The sequence below is a fragment of the Leopardus geoffroyi genome, chromosome A2 (assembly GCF_018350155.1).
Source record: "Leopardus geoffroyi isolate Oge1 chromosome A2, O.geoffroyi_Oge1_pat1.0, whole genome shotgun sequence".
Taxonomy (NCBI): Eukaryota; Metazoa; Chordata; class Mammalia; order Carnivora; family Felidae; genus Leopardus; species Leopardus geoffroyi.
Genome location: NC_059331.1, coordinates 126,816,490 through 126,829,983, shown reverse-complemented (window position 1 = coordinate 126,829,983; position 13,494 = coordinate 126,816,490). Strand labels below are relative to the sequence as shown.

At 46.0% G+C, this 13,494-nt stretch overlaps 1 protein-coding gene across 2 annotated transcripts in view; it reads right to left on the bottom strand.

Annotated features, from left to right (window-relative positions):
• Positions 1 to 13,494, bottom strand: part of EEPD1 (endonuclease/exonuclease/phosphatase family domain containing 1) — a 206,654-nt gene that overhangs the window by 125,592 nt on the left and 67,568 nt on the right. The window lies entirely within an intron of this gene.

Below are 13,494 nucleotides of genomic sequence, written 5' to 3'. Positions count from 1 at the left end.
GTCTGCTCTGATGTCAGCACAGAGCCTGCTTGGGATTCTCTCTCTCCCTCTCTACCCCTCCCCACTTCTCTCTCTCTCTCAATAAACAAACAAACATTAAAAAAAAAAGAAGTGCTCCTTCTTCTTCAAGTATGAAAAAGTAGTGTACAATTCAATTACTTCTAGTGTATACACGAACTTGTGTAACAGTTATAGAACATTTTGATCACCCGAAAAGAAGCCTCACACCTTTTAGTATCACGCCCAAATCCTCCCACTCCTACCCCTTCTCCAGCCCTAGATAATCTCTAAGCTACTTTCTGCCTCTATAGATTTGCCAATTCTGGACATTTCACATAAGTGGAGTTATAGAGTATGGGTCTTTGGTGACTGGCTTCTTTCACTTAGTGTAGTGTTTCCAAGATCCGTCCATGTTGAGGCCTGTGTCAGTACTTAATGCCTTTTCATGGATGAGTTCCACTGTATGGACACACCACATTTCTTGATCCATTCTTCATTTGATGGACATTTGGGTTGTTTCTAGCTTTTGGTTATTATGAATAATGTCGCTGTCAACATTCATGTCTTTGTGCAGATGCATGTTTCATTTCTCCTGAGTATAAACCTAGGCACAGAATTGCTAGATCCTATGGTAACGCCACGTTTAATGTTCCAAGTCCTGCCAGACGGTCCCAAAGTGGCTGCCCCATTTTACATTTCTGCTAGCAGTGCATCAGGGTTTTTTATCCTCCATGTTCTCTCCAGTGTGTATTAGTATTTGCCTTTTTGCCTACAACCATCCCGGTGGGTGTCAAGGATTTATCTCACTGTGGCTTTTTGCATTTCCCTGATGACTGATGATGTTGAGCATCTTTTCATGTGCTCCCTGGCCACTTGTACATCTTCTTTGGTGAGCTGATTGCTGTCTGTGATTTCATTTTACTTCCTCTGTGGCTTACTTGCTATAAATCTTTGTCTTGTTATTTTAGTGGTTATTTTAGGGTTTATAGGATACATCCTTATGACTACCTTCATGTGATATCACATCACTTCATGTACGTTCAAGAACCTTACAAAAGTACACTTTCATTCCCCCACTCCTGGCTTCTGGACTATTGTTGTCACACCTCTGGTTAAATTACAAGCTCTCCTCTCTGTAGTATACTGGTGCTCTGTTGCCTTGAGGGAATAAGACTTGTCATGGGAAGCTAGAAGAGGGAATGTAAATGGTTAGTTTTTTTAGCATTTTTCACTGTTCCTGGAGGGCAGGCCTGGTCCAGTCGTGAGGATCGCCAGAGAGAACATCAAGAGGGGCCTGGACTCAAATGCAGGAAAGAGAATAGGAGAGCTCAGCCTGGTAGAAATCCTGAGGAATCTGGGAGGCACCTTCAACACATTCCTGGTTCTCCTAGTGGTCTTCCTGGCTACATTCCTCGGCATCCAACCCTTGGGCTCATGACTAATACATCTGTCAGTTGCAGTGATTGCATGTGAGTCGGGTGGGGCAACAGAGAGTCATGGGCTTGGTGCCAGAGAGAGCTGGGCTCGAATACCAGCTCTACCCTCATAGATATATCCAGGGACAAGAAACTAAACTCTCGTGAGCCTCGGTTTCTTCACCTATAAAAATGGGGAAAGAAGTTCTTACCTCATAAGGTGGTTAAAAGGATTAAATGAGGTGACATAGGTAAAAGTGGTCAGCATGTGACATTACAAGCACTCCATTAACATTTCTATCCCTTCTGTATGCCTCGTTATCTCTTAACCAGTTACAGTTTACATTTTATATGTTTCTCAAGCATTCATAATTCATTGAGATTGAGAGTCCCTTTTCCTTTCCATAAACTTAAAATTCTAGCGCGTTCAAATATTTTTATAGGACTGTTACAAACTTCCTACTGTTCAATGTGTACACCTGCCATGTATTGGGCTGGCTCAATGCCAGGGATGTGCTATGTACCCTGCATGTCTCATTTCCATAGCTAATTACAAACCCCACAGGATGGGCAGAGTTTCTCAACCCTGGTACTGTTAACATTGGGGGCCAGATAACTCTTGGTTGTATGGGCTGCCTTGCGCATTGCAGGATACTCAGCAGCATCCCTGGCCTCTACCCTCTAGATATCAGTAGCACCACCTCTGTCATGATAATCAAAAATATCTGCAGACATTACCATACATCTTCTGGGGGACAAAAATCTCCCTCAGTTGAGGGCCACTGGGAAGGAATTGACATCCTTACCATTATCTACCTATGAGGAAGCCACAGTTCACAGTGGCCAAGAGCTTTGTTCAGAGTCACATAGCTACCAAGTAGTGGAGGCAGGATTCAAATGCTGCTCCAAAGCCCTGCATTATGGTGACTTGAGAATGTATTCTTATCTGTAAAGATAGCCTCAAATACCTTTGCCATACCTGGCCCTCACTGTATCTTCTGTGAAGAGGCGTGAACTCTGGACTCTCTTCTCTGAAAACCAAGAATAGGCCCCAAAACAAGGGATTAGACAGTCATTGTTTACAGAAGGGGCCCAGAGGCCACATGCAACCTATTGCATGCAGCTGGCATCCAAACATGCTTTTCCTGGACATAAGGGGTGTTATGGTTTAAATCATGTCCCTTGAAGATATGCTGAAGTCCTAACCCCTGGTACCTTTGAATGTCATTGTATTTGGAAACAAGGTCATTGCTGATGTCATCAAGTTCAGATGAAGTCATTAGGGTGGACTGCTAATCCCATAGATCTGATGTCCTTGTGCGAAGAGGAAAATCTGGGCAAAGAGGGAAGAGGGCCACATGAAGATGGAGGCAGAGATCTAAGTTATGCTGCCACAAGCCAAGAAAGCTGGAAGAGACAAGGAAGAAGCCTCCCCTGGAGGCTTTGTAGGAACACAGCCCTGTGACACCTTGATTTTAGACTTCCCTCCAGGTCAGTGAGACAACATATTTCTATTGTTTCATGCCAACCAATTTATGAGACATTTGACCCTTGCGCAACATGGGTTTGAACTGCATGGGTCCACTTAGAAGTGGCTTTTTTTTTTTCCAACAAATACAGTACAGTACTGTATTTTCCTTTCCTTATGATTTTCTTAACATATTTTCTTCTAGCTTACCTTACTGTTAGAATATAGTATTATAATACAATAAAACCTTGGATTGTGAGTAACTTGTTCTGTTAGTGTTCCGCAAGACAAGCAAACATTTAACTTGATTAACTTGATAAACGAGTGAGTCTTGCAATAGGAGTAGTACATGACGCCAAATGTCACATGATCACAACTGATTCAATAGTTCATGAAATTCGCTTGGATATACAAGTGCTTTGGATTACAAGCATGCTTCCAGAATGAATTATGCTTGCAAATCAAGGTTTTACTGACACGTAGCACACAAAATAAGTATTAATCAACTATTTATATAATCAGTAAGTCTTCTGATCAACAGTAGACTATTCGTGATTGAGTTTTGGGGGAATCAAAAGTTATAATGGGTTTTCAACTGTATGGTTTTCAACTAACCCCTGCAATGCCCAAGTCAAGTGTACTTGGTTACAACACTCCCAAGAGATCACTCCCCAGGTCCTCTGGCAGCCCTGAGCACTCCATATTTTGATATGACAGTTCTTCTTGCTCCCCACTCAGTTATGATACCTGGCCATTAATCAAAGTCATGAAAGATATTTAACTTCCCTACAATAAACCCACAAGTTAGTTTGTGCCTCCCAGGAATCACATGGCCAAGACAATGATCTGGTAGTGAAATGACAACATAGGGACCTTCCTAGATAGCAGCTGCCTGTCCAGATGCCTTCATATGCTGTGTCAGCCACCACGGCATTGTATGTCAGTGCCTTATCTTTCTTGGTAACAGGAGGGACCGTATGGTTCCAAGATAAGGAGGAGAAACTTCGTACAACCTGACTGAATGGCCTTGGTTACCTGCAGGTCACAAAGAAACACACAGAGGGAAATGAACCTCAGACAACTATGAGTACAATATAGACAGGAAATGATCAAAGGTAACTAAGAGCATTTAAAATATGAAATCCAAAGCAATGTATCCTGGGCGAGTAAACAAGTAGCAGCAAACAAACTCATGTGAAATCCGAGATTCTTTGAGGCTCAGTCAGCCCTTAGAAGTCATGTGCATCCCAAATAGGCCTTTCATCTTTCCCAGCCCAAGCCCTGTGGGACATTCCACATTTAAAGGTCCACATGGACGAGCAGAATTTGGAAAGCGTTCTGTACTTTCATCTCTCCCTGGAAAGTTCATAAAACCCATTAGCATATTAAAGACAGAGAAATTCTGCTGGAAAGACGCCCATTCGACTCCTTTTGGGGGAGGCAGTGAGTAGAACACTCTTTGGACTACTGATCTACGCCCATTCATTTTATAGAATTTGAGGCTGAGGCCAAGAGAAATGAGGTGCTTTTTCAAAGGTCACACAGACAGAAAGTGACCTTGCATGGTCTTCAGATTCCAAATCTGGTGCTTTTTCTATGTTTTCATGTGCTCATTAATGAGTTTATTAATAAACATTTGAATGCTACCATGTGGTAAGGCAGGAATATAAAAATGAATAAGGTAGGTCTCGCCTTGCATGTAATTTACTATTTCTGGAGTGAGTGAGCAGCAGAAAAACAAATAAAGGAAAGATTGTGGGGACAGGGAGGGGAGGGACAGAATGGTTGACTTGGGGATGAATACAGAACCTGTCAGGCCAGAGGTTTCCCATCAGGTTACTGTTGTTCTCGTGAAGCCCCATCATCGAGACCTGCCTTCACTGCCACCCACAGCCTCTGCTGAGGAGAGGCCGGTGGCCAGAGCCCAGGGGGCTCCCGCTACCCTGGCCAAGCTGACTGGGGGAGAGGGACCACCCCACAAGCCTGTCAGACACTGACAATGTGCTTGCTTCCCCCAAATGGGATGACCAACTGGATCCTCTCAAAACTGGAACAGGGGGCTACGGAGAAGATGCAGTGATCAGGAAAGCTGAAAAGGAAAGAACATCCGAGAGACAGCGTGAGGGTCACGGGCAGAGCAGGGGAGTAAGGAGGCAAGCAGCAGGCAAGAGCCGAAGTTGTAAGGCAGCAGGGATAGAGCGCAGTGGAGAAGGGATGGACAGCAGGCAGTGGCCTGTACTGGTGGCTGGGGATGGGGTGGCCCCATCACAGCTCCGGGAGCTGCACTTCCAGGAGGCCTGCCCCCACCCTACCTGAACTAGCCAGAGAGGGGCTCTGGTCTTGGTTGGTAAAAGTGCCTAACTCCTATTTTTCAATCATGGTAAAATACATATAACAAACATTATAAATACATATAGCATTTTAACCATTTAAAGGCATAGTTCAGTGACATTAAGTACGTTCACACTGTTGTGCAGCCATCACCACCATCCATCTCCAGTACTCTTTCGTCTTGCAAAATTGAACCCCTGTGCCCAGTAAACACTAACCCCCCATTTTCCCCTTTCCCTAACCCCTGGCAACCACCACTCTATTTTCTCTCTCTATCAATGTGACTACTCTAAGAATCTCATGCAAGAGGAATCATACAGTATTTGACCTTTTGTGACTGGCTTATTTCATTAGCATAATGTCCTCAACATTCATCAATGTTGTACCATGTGTCAGAACTTCCTTTTCAGGGCTGAATAATAGTCCATCATATGCATATATCACATTTTGCGTATCTGTTCATCTATTGAGTGGAAATTTGGGCTTTTTGGCTACTTGAGTAATTCTGCTATGAACATAGGTATACAAATATCTCTGAGACCCTGTTTTCAATTCTTTTGGGTGTTAAGATACCTGGCAGGGGTACAGGAAGAAATCTGGCTACCTAGGGCACAGGTGGTACATAGTCAACTGAGGTCCAAGAAGGGGAGGTGAGGGGCGCTTGGGTGGCTCAGTTGGTTAAGCGTCCAACTTTGATTCAGGTCATGATCGCGCAGTTCCTGAGTTTAAGCCCCACGTCAGGCTCTGTAGTGACAGCTAGGAGCCTGGAGCCTGCTTTGGATTCTGTGTCTCCCTCTCTCTCTGCCCCTCCCCCACTCACGCTCTGTCTCTGTCTCTCAAAAATAAATAAACGTTAAAAAAAATTAAAAATAAATAAAAATTTAAAAAAAAGAAGGGGAGGTGACAAGGAGCCCTTCTTTGGGGCTTTATCATAGCACATAGCTTTGGGTTTGCTACCCTCCCAGCCCACACCACAGGGAGCCTCTCTCCAGGCAGAGACAGAAGATCAGCACAGTCTCAGCAAACTGAGGCACAGTTTTCAGTCACTTTCCTTTTTCTCTCCCTTCTCCGTGCTTTTCAAACAGGCTTTCCAGAACGTCAGCTCCATGAAGGCAATGATCACCCCATTCTGTTTACTCACCCATTCTAACACCTCCTGAGTGCCTGACACGAAAGGCACACTTTAATCAAATGACATTTGAGAAGTCATTAACACTTCAAAGTGAGTTAAATTGCTGTGTTCCTTTTTTCTGTCCTCCCCCATAAACTTCCACCTCCCCGAGTTTTGCTTTGTTTTTATCAAGCAAAGTCTAGAGTTTGCATTAGGGTTCACTGTTGTTATTGTATGGGTTTGGACAAAGGCATGCATCCACCATTATGGTGTCTTACCCAGTGGTGCCCACCACAATCACCTGAGGAGGGTTCTGAAAAATTTTTCAGGTTTGAGTTCCACCTTGGAGATTCCTGTCCGAAGTGAGACCCAAGAATCTGTACCTTTAAAAAGCCTCAATGATTGTGATGGGCAACTCCATCTGGAACCATGACGTGAAAGACAGAATTTCAGACACTGTGAGAAATGGGAGACTGGTCCCATCATGACACCTGGAGGGTGCTGCCTGCTTGGCCTTCCCACCTGTCCTGTCCCATGGCTCCATCTGAAGGTCACATGAGACCAGACCTTTATAATTCTCTGCTAATTGGACATCTCCACCTGGCACCTCAAATGTCACTTCTCCCAAGCTAAACCCATAATGATCTTAATCCCACCTGGAAACCAACTCTACTTCTGACCTTTTGACTTTGGAAGATGGCAAATCCAACCTCCCACCCTTTCAGGACAAGACTCTTGAAGTCGACCTTAACTTCTCTTAGGATACATCTCATGTATCAGCAATGCCTGGTGGCTTGACCTTTAAAATAAATCCAGGGTCTGACCACTTTCACCCCCTCCACTTCCACTGCTGTAGCAGGTCTCCTGGCTTCTGCCCTTGCCCCCTTCCTGTCTTTTCTCAACTCTAAGCCAGAGTTGGCCTATAAGAATGAAGTCAGATCATGTCTTCCTCAGCTTATAACCCTCCACTGGCTCCCATCTCACTCAGAGGAAAATCTGAAGTCCTTACAATGGCTTATAAGGTCCCTCGCAATCCTTGTGGCCCCCATTTCACACACAGCTCTCTCATATCACCTGCTTTTTGCCTCCCTGGCCCTTCTAGGCACATGGGCCCCTTGCAGTTCCTGGAATAGGCAGGTATACTCTACCCCAGGGCCTTTGCATTTCTGCTCACTTCTGGAATGCTTTCCCTCCAGAGAGCCACCAGCCTGGCTTCCCCACACCCTGCAGATTTTCACAGGACACCCTGTCTGAAATTTCAAATTTCCTGCTCCCTTGCCAGCACTGCTATCTTTATCTTTCTCCTGAGGACTTAGCTCTGGTTATACTACCTGCTGACTTGCTTCTTTTGGTTTCTGTCTGGCTCCTCCCACCAGATGCTAGAGCCACAAGGCAGGGTTATTGGCCTCCTCTGTCCCTGCAGTGACTGGGAGCCTAAAACAGGGCCTGGTACACAGTGGCTCTCGTCCTCCGATGGCCCTCCTTTCCTCTCAGCCACTGGCTCACGTCTTCCATGTACTGAGGTATCCCCTTTTTTGCCCTCTCGTATCTACTCTACTTAGTCTCCACTCCTGGGGGTGGGGGGCTCTCTTCCCTTCTGGAGAGCCTTTACAGCTGCCAAAATCTTCTTTCTAAGGGGTAGATCTGCATCAATCCTTCAGTGACACCCTTTAACTTTCAGGACACTGTTCAAACTCCCTGCTTCAAACACAAGGTGCCTGCCAACGGGCCCAGGCTGCTTCTGCAGTCAAATCTCTAACGCCTGCCCACCTCATGCATCTTCAACTCTGCAGGCTTTTCTCTCTCCTGCCTTTGCACATGACATCCCTTCTGCCTGGCACGCCATCCTCACACCCTGAGTCCTGCCCTACCTACGCTACACCCATCAAGCCCTGAGTTAGCCTTCACATTCCAGCTAATGAAACCACCTACAGAAAGCCTTTTAAGAACCCCAGTCTTTCTAGAGCCCCTTCTGCCACCCCCTTAGCTCCCTGGGTGTACTGAGCAGCACCGCCCTGTACCCTGGCCGGTTAACTGTCTCCACTATTAGTCCAAGTTCTCCACCTGCCTAGTCCTCATACTGGCCTGACACTGAACAGGAGCTCTGTATACGTTTCCTGGTTAAAGAAGTCTCCAGAAATGCGAAAAAGTGGTTCACATCCGTAATAGTGGTTCAAATGTCTACGACACTTTTGCCATCTATTTGAACTCATTAGTCAATAGTTTCAAGAATGTTCTAGAATACATCATTGCAGGTGTGCCTAAACACTAGGACAGAGGAGATAACTGGCCTCTCAGGGATACCTGTACAGCTCAGACTGGACTGGCTAAACAGTCTCCCCATAGTTTACCATTCCTCTGTGTGTGTGTGTGTGTGTGTGTGTGTGTATACACTTGCATATAAATATGTTATATACACATGTAATCTAGGTAACTGAAGATCCTGGAAATATTCTCTGGTGCATGGCTGTCAGGCTACCCTGTAAAGCCTCCCACAACTGGATGAACCTCCTGCACTCAGGCAGGTCATCAGGCAGGTCAAGGATAGACCATCGGAACTAATACTCACTTTCAGGGAGGGGGGATGGGCTAAATGGGTAAGGGGCATTAAGGAATCTACTCTTTTTTTTTAATTTTTTAAATCTTTATTTATTTTTGAGAGAGTGAGAGAGAGACAGAGTGAGAGCAGGGGAGGAACAGAGAGAGAAGGAGACACAGAATCCGAAGCAGGCTCCAGGCTCCCAGCTGTCAGCACAGAGCCCGACGCGGGGCTCGAACCCAGGAACCGTGAGATCATAACCTGATCCGAAGTCAGACGTTTAACCGATTGAGCCACCCAGGTGCCCCAAGGAATCTACTCTTGAAATCACTGTTGTACTATATGCTAACTAACTTGGATATAAATTAAAAAATAAATAAATTTAAAAAAAAATTAATACTCACTTGTTCCCTAAGTCTCTAGAGCTTGAGTCTTTACTAAGATGTTTGTTTCTAATTATAGGACCTTGTTATAAAATGCTTTCATGTTAATTTTAATCCACTTTATTCTGTATTCATAGAAGACCCCTGATGAATATTTTTGTGAAAATATTCTGATATGTTGAAGACAGTAATTACATCTATCGCATTAGCTAATTTTAAACTTTGCAAATCATCTGTATGATTTAAGCTAATGATTTAATTTAACGTCTATGAGCATGTAGTTCGTTCATTCATTTAGAGGCCCTGCTGGTCATTCAACAAATGCTCACTGGGTGCATGCTAGCGGAAGTCCAAGCTGACAAATAAATGAAATATTTAGGTAATGATAAGTGCTGTAAGAAAAATAAAATGTGCCGATGTGACCGAGTGCTGGGATGAGGGCATTACTGCAAATCACATGTATGGGAGCACGTCTCTGCAGAGGCGACATTTGAAATGAAACCTGACGAGAGGAGACAGGCCCACAGCAGGGATTGAAGGGGAGGAGGGGAGGGCAAAGCACTGGGGACACTGGGTGGGGCGTGGTCCTTGCCAACCTGGTGGAAGCCTAATCGTCCACTCTGTTCCCCTCCTCTTGCAGCCTTGCCAGGCGCCCCTCCACTCCCCAGCCCTCTGAACTGTGGTCATTTGTTTGAGCAGTTGGACATGGGCCGGGTCCAGATGTGGCTCATGCTTTCACCCTTGTATCTATTCACAGTGTTTGACAAATAGGTGGAGTTCAATAAATGCTTGTGGCATTGTCAAATAACAATGACTTGACCACAAAGCAGATTGTGGCCCATCATATGATAGAGTAGAGGCTCACAGTGCTTGTCGGAGAAAAGAATTCCCAGAACCAGACGAAATGTCTTTTAATTTTTGGATTATCTATCAGTGATTCTCAGTGGGGAAAAAAACATACACAGTAACTCTCAGGAAGGATTTAGATCACGGGGGAGATCATGGGAGTGATAGGAAACATGGCTGAAAATGGAATTTCAGGACTTTGATGTTAATTTAATCCGTCTTAGTTCCAGAAGCCATTACTACCCACAGCTCTGTGTGCTGAGCAAAGTGAGGCTCCAGAACCTCCCACCCTCGTAAGTGTGGCCAAAGCCCATAATGCTCATGCGGCAGGTGAGATGGAACTGCCAGGTGTATGACTCAGCCCACAGGGGAATCCCGTGTGTCTGCAGGTACAATCAATGTCCAAGGAGCAGGCACACCCCCAAAGGAGTCTGTGAACACTGCCCAGTTGTGCACTTTGCCTCCGATGACCCAAGTACCTAAAGAAAATACTGCAGATACAATACAACAACTTCTGATCTAGAATCCCGCAAATTGGCTCATCTAGGCAGTTACTTTTACGTCAACAGCAGTACCCTTGCGGTATTTCTAGAAGGTTGAGCTCCAGAGGTGTGACTCAGACACGCTATCCAAAACCTTTGGTTAACAGTAATAATAGGTAGCACTTATCAAGTGCTGCCTATGTGGCAGATAGTGAGCCGAGTGCCTTATCTTGGTTAATACTCCCAGCACACTTACGAGGTCAGTATTATTATTAACCTCACTTTATAGAACAGGCAAATGGAAGCGAGAAGTGAAAAAAAAACTGGCCAAGGTCTCTCAGTGAGCGGGGGCATTTGTCCTCTGCCCAAGAAGCTGATATCTCTACGGCAAGCGTCCATCCTGTTATCAGGATCTGTACTATTCCGATCCTATTTGCAAAAGTGAAGCAACAACGGCCTGCGCCTGTACAGCAATCGTATTAACCCGTAGTGCTCACTGCTGAGATTGAGGCACTGGTTTGAATCCTACTGTTGGAGGTTCCAGCTCTTGTGCTCAAGAAATAAAATCAACCAAGTATCCACTGGGCACCTGCTGTGATAACAGCAACAGCTAACACTTACTGAGCGCCTGCTAGGTGGCAGAGATGGGATTCAAATCCAGGCAGTCCTATACTTTTAAATAAATTACCAAATACATACTTAAGAAAAAATTTTAGTTTTGATTTTAAATATTGGTAGCTATAACCCAGGAAATCTCTTTAGAGTCTTCAATACCTTCCAATGGTATTAAAGAGCCCTGGGACCAGAAGGCTTGAGAAGCACTGCAGTAGGCAGTCTCGTCTTCCCGATGTGGTGGGGTCCTGTCCCCATCCGCAGCCCAGTGGCCTTCCTGCCACAGATGGCATGAAGACAAGAGCTTACCAGCCGCATTGGTACCTCTGCCAGACCTTCCCTCACCCCCATGCTAGGTCAGGCATCCTCAGGAGCAGTGCCTTCTGGGGCATCCCGGCTCCACATGGCCGGGAGGCTGAGAGGCTCGGCGGAGGGCCAAGGATATCCTTTTCCATCAGGGGTGAGCTCTACGCTCTGTTCTCATCAAAACCTTCCCTCACGGTGTCTGTGCCTCTGAACATCATGGCAAAGCCTCATATTTATGAATCTTCCTCCAATGGTGAGGCCAAGATCTCTTTTCAAGAGCTCTCTGTGGAAGGCAGTAAGTGAAACTTAGCAAGTTCACAGGCACTGGAGATTTTCAAACAGAGGCAGGACAAGGCCTTGTGAGGGGGGTGGTTCTGGAGGGGGTTTGGTGATAAGGAGGATGCCCACATTCTCTGAGATCCCTCCCATATGAAAGCTCTAACTGCTCACAGGGGCGCCTGGGTGGCGCAGTCGGTTAAGCGTCCGACTTCAGCCAGGTCACGATCTCGCGGTCCGGGAGTTCGAGCCCCGCGTCGGGCTCTGGGCTGATGGCTCAGAGCCTGGAGCCTGCTTCCGATTCTGTGTCTCCCTCTCTCTCTGCCCCTCCCCCGTTCATGCTCTGTCTCTCTCTGTCCCAAAAATAAATAAAAGTTGAAAAAAAAAATTAAAAAAAAAAAAAAAAAAAAAAAAAGAAAGCTCTAACTGCTCACAAAAGCAAGAGTCATTACTGTTGGTAAAACCAGCCAGCTGCTTTTAGACGCAGTGAATCTAGGAAGTGGTCTTCGTGAAGGGGGTCGCAGTAAGCCTGAATCCTGAAGCTTCTGCAGGCTGCAGCCTTGTCTGTGGGGACTCTGCAGAAACCTATGGCCCACAGCACCGGAAGTTAAGCCTCAGCTTTTATTAATCAGGCAGGTGAAGGGTGCATGAAATTCTGAGACAGGAGTACATGGATAAGGCCGGGTTCTCTGCTTGGCTGTGCCCTACTCTCGCCATGCCGGGCTTCCCTCTCTTTGCCCTAACCCCACATTATCATTAACAAGGCCCTGTGCTAACATCATATTGGGAACAAACACCCTATATTTTTTACCTGTATTAGGTCGTCAAGAAGGTTGTGATGAGCAAGTGGGGGCTCAGTTGTGCCGAGCGACTAACTCAGTGGCAAAGCAAGTTTCTAGCAGAGCCTAAATTTGAACCATGCTCTCCTGGCTCATGAAACTCTTTCCAAGACATCACAGCCAACTCTGACACCTGCGGAGGCAGGGAAGGCACAGGCCCCATGGACTACTGAGCAGCTCCCACTGAGGAAATGGGTGCTCTCTTGCCCTTGACCCAGACAGGAAATCTCCTAGATAGATGCCCCAGGTCTCAGACTCTGGGAACCCCATTGTGAGCCAGCAACCCCTGACCCCAGACACCGTGACATCATTGGAAAGCCAGTGCCTGGACCAGAGGAACCAACAAGGGGCATCCAGAGACCAGCAGGCAGGCAAAGAAAAGGCAGAGAAGAAAGAAGCTCATTTACTGAACTCTCTGTATTGACAGGCACTGTACTAGAGAGTGTAATTTTCAAGTTAACTTTGTATTCAGGTAAAACATACATTTGGGGCGCCTGGGTGGCTCAGTCGGTTGAGCGTCCGACTCCGGCTCAGGTCATGGTCTCATGGTCCGTGAGTTTGAGCCCTGTGTCGGGCTCTGTGCTGACAGCTCGGAGCCTGGAGCCTGCTTCGGATTCCATGTCTCCCTCTCTCTCTCTCTTTGCCCCTCCCCTGCTCATGTTCTGTCTCTTTCTGTCTCAAAAATAAATAAAAACATTAAAAAAAATTTTTAAATGTACATGCAGAAAAGCATGCAGATCATACGCATAGCTTGATGAATTTTCACTGAGACAATAGACCCCTGTCACCAGCACTGAGATCAAGAAACAGTAAATTACAGGAGTGCTTGTGTGGCTCAGTCAGTTAAGCGTCTGACTTCGGCTCAGGTCATGATCTCACAGCTTGT